Source organism: Taudactylus pleione, unplaced genomic scaffold, assembly GCF_031769625.1.
Source record: "Taudactylus pleione unplaced genomic scaffold, aTauple2 ptg001020l, whole genome shotgun sequence".
Lineage (NCBI taxonomy): Eukaryota > Metazoa > Chordata > Amphibia > Anura > Myobatrachidae > Taudactylus > Taudactylus pleione.
Window position 1 is genome coordinate 1,020,160 of NW_028285421.1, and position 12,572 is coordinate 1,032,731.

Consider the following 12,572-nt stretch of genomic DNA (forward strand, 5'->3'; position numbering starts at 1 on the left):
CTTATACCTCACTGTTCTTTCTGACCTCCATATAATACATTCTCACACCTGGCCTTTCCTGTGCTATCACCCTTATAACTCACTGTTCTCTCTGACCTCCATATAATACATTCTCCCCCCTGGCCTTTACTGTGCTATCACCCTTATACCTCATTGTTGTCTTTGACCTCCATATAATACATTCTCACACCTGGCCTTTCCTGTGCTATCACCTTTATACCTCACTGTTCTTTCTCACCTCCATATAATACATTCTCACACCTGGCCTTTCCTGTGCTATCACCCTTATACCTCAATGTTCTTTCTGACCTCAATATAATACATTCTCTCACACCTGGCCTTTCCTGTGCTATCACCCTTATACCTCTATGTTCTTTCTGACCTCCCATATAATACATTCTCACACCTGGCCTTTCCTGTGCTATCACCCTTATACCTCAATGTTCTTTCTGACCTCCATATAATACATTCTCACACCTGGCCTTTCCTGTGCTATCACCCTTATACCTCACTGTTCTTTCTCACCTCCATATAATACATTCTCACACCTGGCCTTTCCTGTGCTATCACCCTTATACCTCAATGTTCTTTCTGACCTCAATATAATACATTCTCTCACACCTGGCCTTTCCTGTGCTATCACCCTTATACCTCTATGTTCTTTCTGACCTCCCATATAATACATTCTCACACCTGGCCTTTCCTGTGCTATCACCCTTATACCTCAATGTTCTTTCTGACCTCCATATAATACATTCTCACACCTGGCCTTTCCTGTGCTATCACCCTTATACCTCACTGTTCTTTCTCACCTCCATATAATACATTCTCACACCTGGCCTTTCCTGTGCTATCACCCTTATACCTCACTGTTCTTTCTCACCTCCATATAATACATTCTCACACCTTGCCTTTCCTGTGCTATCACCCTTATACCTCACTGTTCTCTCTGACCTCCATATAATACATTCTCACACCTGGCCTTTCCTGTGCTATCACCCTTATACGTCACTGTTCTTTCTGACCTCCATATAGTTCATTCTCCCCCCTGGCCTTTACTGTGCTATCACCCTTATACCTTATTGTTCTCTCTGACCTCCATATAATACATTCTCACATCTGGCCTTTCCTGTGCTATCACCCTTATACCTCACTGTTCTTTCTGACCTCCATATAATACATTCTCACACCTGGCCTTCCCTGTGCTATCACCCTTATACCTCATTGTTCTCTCTGACCTCCATATAATACATTCTCACACCTGGCCTTTCCTGTGCTATCACCCTTATACCTCACTGTTCTTTCTGACCTCCATATAATACATTCTCACACCTGGTCTTTCCTGTGCTATCACCCATTTACCTCAATGTTCTCTCTGACCTCCATATAATACATTCTCACACCTGGCCTTTCCTGTGCTATCACCCTTATACCTCACTGTTCTTTCTGACCTCCATATAATACATTCTCTCACACCTGGCCTTTCCTGTGCTATCATCCTTATACCTCACTGTTCTCTCTGACCTCCATATAATACATTATCACACCTGGCCTTTCCTGTGCTATCACCCTTATACCTCAATGTTCTTTCTGACCTCCATATAATACATTCTCACACCTGGCCTTTCCTGTGCTATCACCCTTATACCTCACTGTTCTCTCTGATCTCCGTATAATACATTCTCATACCTGGCCTTTCCTGTGCTATCATCCTTATACCTCACTGTTCTCTCCGACCTCCATATAATACATTCTCACACCTGGCCTTTCCTGTGCTATCGTCCTTATACCTCACTGTTCTCTCTGACCTCCATATAATACATTCTCTCACACCTGGCCTTTCCTGTGCTATCACCCTTATACCTCAATGTTCTTTCTGAATTCAATATAATACATTCTCACACCTGGCCTTTCCTGTGCTATCACCCTTATACCTCACTGTTCTTTTTGACCTCCATATAATACATTCTCACACCTGGCCTTTCCTGTGCTATCACCATTATACCTCAATGTTCCCCCTGACCTCCATATAATACATTCTCACACCTGGCCTTTCCTGTGCTATCACCCTTATACCTCACTGTTCTCTCTGACCTCCATATAATACATTCTCACACCTGGCCTTTCCTGTGCTATCACCCTTATCCTTCATTGTTCTCTCTGACCTCCATATAATACATTCTCACACCTGGCCTTTCCTGTGCTATCACCCTTATACCTCACTGTTCTCTCTGACCTCCATATAATACATTCTCACACCTGGCCTTTCCTGTGCTATCACCCTTATACCTCACTGTTCTCTCTGACCTCCATATAATACATTCTCACACCTGGCCTTTCCTGTGCTATCACCATTATACCTCAATGTTCGCCCTGACCTCCATATAATACATTCTCACACCTGGCCTTTCCTGTGCTATCACCCTTATACCTCACTTTTCTTTCTGACCTCCATATAATACATTCTCACACCTGGCCTTTCCTGTGCTATCACCCTTATACCTCACTGTTCTTTCTGACCTCCATATAATACATTCTCACACCTGGCCTTCCCTGTGCTATCAACCTTATACCTCACTGTTCTCTCTGACCTCCTTATAATACATTCTCACACCTGGCCTTTCCTGTGCCTACACCCTTATACCTCACTTTTCTTTCTGACCTCCATATAATTCATTCTCACACCTGGCCTTTCCTGTGCTATCACCCTTATACCTCACTGTTCTTTCTGACCTCCATATAATACATTCTCACACCTGGCCTTTCCTGTGCTATCACCCTTATACCTCACTGTTCTCTCTGACCTCCATATAATACATTCTCACACCTGGCCTTTCCTGTGCTATCACCCTTATACCTCACTGTTCTCTCTGACCTCCATATAATACATTCTCACACCTGGCCTTTCCTGTGCTATCACCCTTATACCTCACTGTTCTCTCTGACCTCCATATAATACATTCTCACACCTGGCCTTTACGGTACCCTTATACCTCATTGTTCTCTCTGACCTCCATATAATACATTTTCACACCTGGCCTTTCCTGTGCTATCACCCTTATACCTCACTGTTCTCTCTGACCTCTATGTAATGCATTCTCACACCTGGCCTTTCCTGTGCTATCACCCTTATACCTCACTTTTCTTTCTGACCTCCATATAATTCATTCTCACACCAGGCCTTTCCTGTGCTATCACCCTTATACCTCACTGTTCTTTCTGACCTCCATATAATACATTCTCACACCTGGCCTTTCCTGTGCTATCACCCTTATACCTCACTGTTCTCTCTGACCTCCATATAATACATTCTCACACCTGGCCTTTCCTGTGCTATCACCCTTATACCTCACTGTTCTCTCTGACCTCCATATAATACATTCTCACACCTGGCCTTTCCTGTGCTATCACTCTTTATACCTCAATGTTCTTTGAACGTACCATGTGACACCAATGACCGGCAGGTGATCTTCACCGCTAGTAATGCATATCTCCTAGTGTAGCGCAGCAGATAACTGCCTGTCCCTAAGGTAGTACCCCATTCAGTACCCCATATGGTGTGGGATATATTTCCTAACAGAACATTCCATATGCCACCTAATTCAGCTTCGCTTGCTATCAATCAAATAGTGTGGAACTAAGTCCATGGAGCTGAACCATTGATTCTTCATTAAAGTGTACTGCATATACTGTATATGTAAAGTGCTTTGTGGCTATACATATACAATGGGTATACTGTTATAAAATATGTACAACAACGATAATGTCATAAAATGCATGTACAAAATTACATAAAATATATAAATATAATAAATATAAAAAATATATAAAAAAAAGTCAACCAGAGGGGGTAAAATATAGACACATAAAATACACACATAAAAACCATATATTCATAAAAACCATTTCAATTCAAAGTTGGCATTAAGTCCATATGGTTCCAATGTTTTGGCCTCATATATGAGTCTCATTTCTGCTTTTTCCAGAAATGTTTCCACCCTTTTGTCCACCGATTGCCTCCTACTTTCTTAATTCCCATTATGTATTTAATGCCCTTAACAGAATTTTGGTGTTTTTCTTGAAAGTGTTTTGAGAGGGCATGATTGATAACACCTTTCCTAATGTTGCCAAGATGTTCTGCCCACCTTTCCCTAAGTTTCCTTGAAGTTTTGCCAATATACTGTAGCCCACAGGTGCATTCAATCATGTTAATACAGTTGCTGCTGTTGCATGTCATAAACTCCTGTATTTTGAATATTATTTGATTGGATTTAGAATCAACGGTTTCTAGTTTTGTGACTTGTTTGGTGTGTGTGGTACACACCAAACATGAGCCACACCTTTAGTCTTTAATCTTCCTGTTCTCTTCTCCGGTATGGCACTTTTGACTAGTTTATTGTTCAAATTAGGGGCTCTTCTATATGTAAAGAAAGGTTTCTGTGGTATGATTTCCTTAAGTATAGGATCCTGTTGGAGAAGGAAGCAATTTTTCCTAATGATATGTTCAATTGTTTTATATTGATTATTAACGTAGTAATAAATGACACTTTTGGTTTCTTATTCTTATGGTCTTTATTTTTATATGTTAACAATTCATTTTGTGGGTTCTTGCCTATCTTTTTAATTACATTTTCTATATTATTGTTGTTATATCCTTTAGGCAGGAATTTTTGACGTAGACTTTCTGCTTGCTCTATGAATTTATCATCTTTCGTGCAATACCTACATATCCTCTGAATCTGACTTTTTCAGGATGTTCCTGAGCCATCTAGGATGATGATGACTATTTATGTTAATGTAGGAATTGCTATCTGTAGGTTTATTGTAATTCCTTGTGGCTATACCCTCATCTGTTGAAAAAATAACTAAATCTAAGAAATTCACTTCCCTCTGGTTGATATTAAATGTTAGATGGATACTAAAATCATTTCTGTTGAGATTCTCACAAAATCTATTAAGATCTTCTTCCCCCCATTCCAGATAAAAAATATGTCATCTATAAACCTAATCCAAACCGTAATTTTGTCTAAAAATGGGTTATATCCCCAAATTACTAAATTCTCCCACCAGATTATAAATAGATTAACATATGCCGGTGCGACCCGACTACCCATAGCAATCCTTTTTCTCTGTATATAATATTGTCCATTGAACCAAAAATAGTTATTATTAAGAATAAAATCTAAAGAGTCCTTAATAAAATTCATTTTGTTTTCACTCATAGTTTCTGGGTTCTTTCTGATAGCGTACTCCACTGCATTAATGCCCAATTTATGGTCTATTATATTTGTAGAGGGCAGTGACATCTGCAGTAACCAAAAAACAATGTTCAGGTATCGGGGTGTTTTTTAAAATCCTAATGGTGTCTATAGTATCTTTCACATAAGATTTAACCTTTATGACCACTGGCTGTAGATGAAAGTCTATAAAGTGTGCCAAATTACATGTGACAGAATCAGTGCCGGCAATGATGGTTCTGCCTGGGGGATTGGTTGGATCTTTATGGATTTTTGGTTGTATAGATATATATATATAACTGGAAGGACTGGGTGTTTTTTGATTAGATATCTCTTCTTTTGTTTAGTTATAACACCTTTTTCTTCATATTGGGAGACAAGGGTAATACATTTTTTTTCAATCCGTTCTGTCGGGTTACCCTTTAATAGGTTATATGTATCCCTATCTCCCAATTGTTTCATAATTTCTTGGTTATATTTTTCGGTGTCCATTATAACTATGCTACCTCCTTGTCTGCTGGCTTGATGATGATATTATGATTTTTTTCCCCAGTTGTTGCAGAACATTAAATTCTATCTGTGTTAGGTTATATGTCATATTTTGTTTTAATTCTAATTGCTCTACTACTGTGCATACAATTCTGTTAAACCCTACAGAAAACAGCCTTTGCTATATTTAGGGTTAAATGTTAAGATCCTCTTTACATTCCCCTTGATTTATAAAGTTATTTTTCAGGGATTAATGCCTAATAAATTTCTATATGTCAACATACACATCAAATTTGTTCAACTTATTTACTGGAGCGAATTTTAAACCCTTTTGTAATAGGTTCACCTCTTCCTTTTTTAGTATGTGTGAGCTTAAGTTAAATATCTTTGACGAGTCATTCTCTTTGTTCAACTGTGAACTTATACTGTTAGAATCGGGCGTTACTCTGTATGTCTTTCTAGACATTTTACCCTCTCTTTTTCCTCTATGTATATATTTCTTTCCTCTTATTATATCTGTTTTTTTCCTTCCTTTGTCCCTCTCCAGAAAAACCTCCCTATCTAATACTGTGAACCGATTAGAAATCGGTACCCGGTTAGGTGTATGTTGCATGGTGGCTCTCCTGTTACCCCACCTTGTTTTATTCCAGTTTGTATACTCATTAAATTGTCTCCTCTTTTGTTCGATCTCATAATTTTTGCCTCCTTTTTCATATTGACCCCAATTATCTCTTCTTCTATTTCTATTCTCATAATTCCTGGATGAATATTCCCTCACCCGATATCGGGGTCTCTCTTCAATTCTGTTCTTAACTTTCCTCCTTGGGATTCTATGGGTGGTAATGAAAAGGATTATATGGGTAAGATGAAGGGATAAATCTTCTCCAAAAGGTCATCCACTGGGCCCCCTGTTGGCATAGAAGCTGATGAAGTAATGGTATATAACGCAAGACAGAAAAGAGGACAAAATGTGGGCACACTGTAATGAAGGGTGGCAAGGGTATATGACCCCAGATTATATCACAACACTTGGAATTCTTAGGTGGTCTCCCTCCCTAGTAATAACCAGCCCAAACACTGTTTTGCTTCCAAGATCGGACGAGATCGGGCACTTTCAGTGTTAGTATGGTCATAATTGACTTGTATGGTAGCCGCCCTGCTCACCAGATGTAAGTTTCAGCCCAGGATAGTAGAAAGACAAAAATGATGACAAATTCTGATGACAAATACTGAAAATCAGCCAATACTGCAAAACAGCCAAAGGAGCCAAACAAGGGACCTCTGTGATATCAACTCCACTAGAAGGAGGACCACTATACATTCTCAAATAGGATCGGTATCTCCAAGGTCCAACCTGTATGTAGAAGATGGAAAAAAGTTAAAGTTTCAAAAGAAACAGGAGACATTAAGTCGAAAAAGTGCTACAGTATTCATTCAGTGTTTCCATTTGGCCTCCAACTGTAAAAGTTGTTTTTCTCTGTCTCCTTCTCTCTTGGACAAAGGTACTTGATCAATAATCTTGTAGGTTAGAGTTGCCAGAGGATGTGTAAGTACACAAAAGTGGCGGGCTACCAGTTGGTCACTGTCCTTACCCTTTAAGGCTTGCCTGATGGTGTGCAGTGCTGTGCCATTCTTTGCCTTACTGTACAATACATCTTTCTTATGTATGCTAAACCGCAGGGACAGTGGATAATGTTAATTTCAATTAACCTTGTGGTTACTTCAGTAGGTACAATGTCGCGGTTCCCATCATAGACTTCAATGGAGATTTCTCCCAATTGAAGTCTATGGGGAAGACAGGCTGACCGTATTCAGCCAATCAGCGAGCTGCTCCGACGGAGATGGCCGTTAATTGGCTGGCAGCTCCTTCAATGACTGGGCGCACGTGTTTACTCAGTTCGACTTGGTACATTTTTTTCCCGGTTTATCATTTTAACCCTTTGGATGCCTACAGGGAATGAAGTGAACGTGAACTACGTATAGGAGAGGTGAGTATGGATTTTTTTATAGGTACCAATGTGGATTACTTTGGTGAGTATGTGTGATAGTGAGTGTGAGTGTGCATGTATGTAATAATAAAATTTTACTTTCACGGTGTATGTTGTGTTCATTTACAGTATGTATTGCTTTGGTTGTACAAGTGCCACAAGTGCCAGTGGGCCTGTAATGCCCCGCATGCTGGTATTTGTGGTTCTCCAAATACCAGCATGCGGGGGAAGCTTGCTGGTACATGGAGTTCCACAAATAAGATCTCTAAAACACCCCACATTGCTGATGCACACTAAATAATCTGTTGATATATATTGAGGATTATCCTGCAGTCATCACAATCATCACCATCTGTCTCCATAAATTCATTTGATCATTCTATAATGCTTTATTTACTACTAACCAAGACTGATGTTTGTCTATAATGAAGATACTTACAGATAAATTGGTGTGCATTAAACACAACCACCTATTTATTATTATTATGATACCAATTGTTTAATATAATTTATTTAATATTTCTAATAGATCCATTACTGAATTAGACTTCAGTATAACCTTCCACTCATCATTATGGATTATAACTGTGATTATCTTAATACACCCAATTATGGCCGCTATTTTAAACCTACAACAAACGGTCTGTACATTATACACAAATAATCTAACCAAAGATGGCCGCCGCCACTATTGAGGACAAGAGAGATGGACGGTTACATCACTCCAACTCTCTGCAACTAGAAGGCGGCACTGAGACTTCGCTGCCAGGCATCTGGTCATAATATTACTCACGGAGGTCAGTGTCTGACTTCCACTACATAAATGTGGCGTGCACAACCTGGAAGGAACACCCGGAAGTGCAGCGCCACCACACCCGGGGACTAACGAATGAGGAGGATACTATATAATATGGAGGGGTCACTACAAACAACATTTGCCCTTGAAAAAGTCTCCTAGTGAGATGAAATGCGTTGGGTCATTATTACAATTACCCATGTACTTTTAATCAATAATCCCTGTTTGATGGGTATTTTTTGTTATTTTCACTGTTCATTAAACAGTTTTTTGAATTAGACCTGAGTACATAGTCATCAGTATCCATTATAGGCTCCTCACTTACACTTACACACAGTGATTGCGGATGCAAGAATGTGCAGGACCAGCAGGCATCATGGTCAGGTAAGCAATTATTCCTCACCTAAGACACTGCATTCTAGTGTACCTGTCACTCTGATACTGCCTTCCTTTCCTGAGGTGGTGAGGGCAGGGAAGGAGGAGGCTACTTATAAACATTTCCCGGACAAGGTCTATTCATACCCATACAACACCCTGCCGACAGTTTTTTCCAACCTGGGACAATTGTCTTCCCTTGTTGAACATTACCCATACTGTGGATAATTTACCTGGGTATACGTACATTACTGACTTATACAGCGATACTAGTGAACTTTCCTGTATCACTGGACTTTTTCAATCCTAGGGGACTCCAGTCCGAACACCCAGCCTCAAGTTTTTGACCACCAGTTGTTACACATATCTCTACACCCTCATTTGTCATTCCACACAGATCCACATGAGCATCAAGATCTAGTCAGATCTTAAGCATTAATCTTACTTACTCTACTACCACAGAGCGCTTTATCTATCGGTTTCTAACCGTCTAAGGAAGTGGGGATACTTCCCGAGAGAGCAGCTTGTGGTATAACCTCATTACCCATTCTATGAGCGACTACTGTCCTTGTTTGCCCTCAGTTCCACAAATAAAGACAATATTTAACCATTTATTTTACACTACACACTAACACTGGGATTCATTTAGGAAGCCGGCGGTCGCAATCCCGACCGCCGGCTTCCCGTCTACACTATCCCGGCTAGGGTTAAATGACAGGCGTCTAAAATCTAGACCGGCGCCCGGCATCCCGATCGAAAGGATGCCGCGCACCACGAGTGCACAGCCGCGGGGGGGGAGGGTTAGGTTTAGGGCACCCCGGGAGGACTTAGGGTTAGGCACCCCCCAGGGGGACTTAGGTTTAGGCAGCAGGGAAGGGCAGTTAGGGTTAGGCACTTAGAGGGGGGAGGTTAGGGGTAGGCACCCCTAAGGAGGGTTAGGGTTAGGGGGGTTAGTTAGTATACTATATACTTACCTTAGGGATGATTGGGATTTCCAGCGCTGTCGGTCTTCCGCTGCCAGTCTCTGCTGTTTGGTCGGGCTGCCGCAGCCGGGATTCCATGCTGAATGCCTAACACTATCAACCCGGCATCCACTGCCCTAGGGTGCCGGGGATAGCCTCGGGCTATCAGTCTAGGCCTGGGCTGCCCTGGAGAGGGGGACCCCTTTTTTGGGGGGTCACCAACTCCCCAGGGATCCCTGGCCTAGGCTGACTAGTGGTCAGGAGTAATGCTTTGGCCGGGTAAACCAGTTAAAGGTTTACCCTTGCTGTGGTATTACCCCTCCCCCCCTGCCACGCTAGAAAGAGCCCGGTGCTGGTTATGGAATTTACAGGGGACCCCTACTGGTTTTGTCCCATTTTTCCATAACCAGGACCGGCTCTGCAAAGCCCTGTGCTGGTTCTTAATATACAGGGGACCCCTACGCATTTTGTCCCCTGTATTTTTAGAACCAGGACAGGCTTTATAAAGCCCGGGGCTGGTGAGGCTTTTGGGGAGGGGGTGCATGTAATTTTTTTAATTACTTTTTAAATGATTTACATAAGTACACACAGAAACATGTACATATCTCATGGATATGTGCATGCTTCTGTGTTAATCTGACCTGCTCAGGATGTACTCGGTAGCCTGAAGCATGTCTATTATTTGGGGACTTTTGGTTATCTTTTTTTTGCGAGCCTAAAACAGACCCTATTACTATTACATTGGGCGAGTTGATTGTTTTCAATGTGAAAACATCTGGATGCGAGTTTGAGAATGGAGAGTTTTAGTAACACTGAAAAAAATGTGAGCTCTAGTGAACAGACACCGTATAACATTTGGCCCCATGCCTCAGTAATAGGTCTCGCCAATCCCAAATACGAATTAGCATCCACTACCCACCTGTGACTTGTGACAGAGAAATCTTCAAGTTCTTATCCCCAGTCTTGTCAATATCTTCTTATTAAAATGAGGTATTCATTTATAAAACTGGATGTACTAAATGATCAGCAACGATCTTAATAGTAATGTAGGAACTAAAAATGATTAACCTGTTTTTTAACATTATTAATTAACTTCAAAACCAAATCATATAAGGAATTTTGGGCAAATCCAAAACTAAACACAGAGGTCAGCACACATCTCTACTCATATTTGATAAGAAAAACCTGTAACCTTACATCTTTCCATTCTTGAAACCATATAGCCTGTATGTCCTATGTCTCGGCCTGTACAATAAACAAGAAAGAAACTGTGAGATATACATGGCAGAGAGTATCTCATACAGGCTGGCTTTGAGAATTTATTCCTCTTTCATAATGGAGGGTGGTCATCGAGCCTCCCCCAATTACAAAGTTCACAACAAGGCCTGGCTCCAGGGAGTCAACCTAAGCATGGGAAAGAAGGAAAGGCAACCACTTGCCAAGCCAGAAAAGATAATCCATTTAAGCATATTTCAAATCCTAGAATTGACCCATGGGTGATTCTGTAGCTGACCAACTAACCAGCACAACATGGCCGAATGCAAGCGGTCATGCGACTTATCCTCATGCCTCCAGATGACTACTTGCCCTAATAAGATCAGGTGACAATAGCTCCCTTAGGGGAAATGTTGGAGACGTCAGCGGTACCTACAGATCCCACCTGGTGACATTTAAACATGTTTACACACCACACATAAGCTTTATTTTCAATGTGATGACACCCTAATATATCCACAGCGCCAATTACATCTCCTCAGATGCACTAATCCACAATCAAATCTAAGTTTCCTCTAAGACATTTCAGAATGCTCATAAACTCAATTTATGGGATTGTATTATTTCTATAACCGATGGACCAATTTTTTCACCAAGTTTATCATATTATCATATATGTCAGCAGGTTTCTTTCTGTCTTTAAAAATGTTTATATTTCAGTTGTAGCTTCCTGCTGTGAGAGGGGTCTATGGAGGTTTTCAGACTTTGCTTGAAGGAACCAATGCCATCCTTAGATGGCATCTGCTCATCTAGCCCTACTCCTTCCACATGGTGGCCCTGTGGCTGTTTGCATGCATGCCCTCAGATCACACATAACCAGAAGGCCATCACAGCACCAGTTATTTCAGTAGCCATGTTAGGGTGTCACGACCAGGGTTTCTCGGCATGCCGGCCAGCAGGTATTACCTGTGAGGACGCTATGGCGAGGGGCATCTAGTGGTGGTGCTGGTATCTGGTGGGGTACATTGGCTGCGCATAGTCCTGTGCGGGCATACTGTCACTCTGGTCTGGTTAGGCCTGGTGGTGCTTCCGTTCTGCTCTGGCATTGTCACTGCCATCTTGCCTCCGGTCATGTGATCTAGTTGCCCTATCATGGTGTGTCACATGCTCTCTCTGGCCTGTCACAGTGCAGCACTGGGTATATAAGGGAGTGCTGAGCTTCCTCTCATTGCCAGTGCAACGTGTTTCTCAGGGAGAGCTGAGAGAGAGATCCTGTGCTCATTCACCTGCCTGTTGGTATCATTATCTAGCCTGCTTCACCCTGCCTGTTCCAGCCCCGCTGGATTCTCCTGCCTCCTCCATTGCCTCTCCCTTGCCTGAGTACCTGTGTCAGCTGTTACCCTGCACCCTGCCTCCACTTGCATTTTCCCTGGAGATTATTTCTCAGCCTGCCATTCACCTCAGCCTGCAATGAATTTCAGCCTCACGCACCCTGGAATACTGGACTGCC

General features: G+C 41.6%; 1 protein-coding gene across 1 annotated transcript in view; it reads left to right on the plus strand.

Moving 5' to 3' along the window:
- Nucleotides 1-12,572, plus strand: part of LOC148454257 (transient receptor potential cation channel subfamily M member 2-like) — a 333,820-nt gene that overhangs the window by 233,810 nt on the left and 87,438 nt on the right. The window lies entirely within an intron of this gene.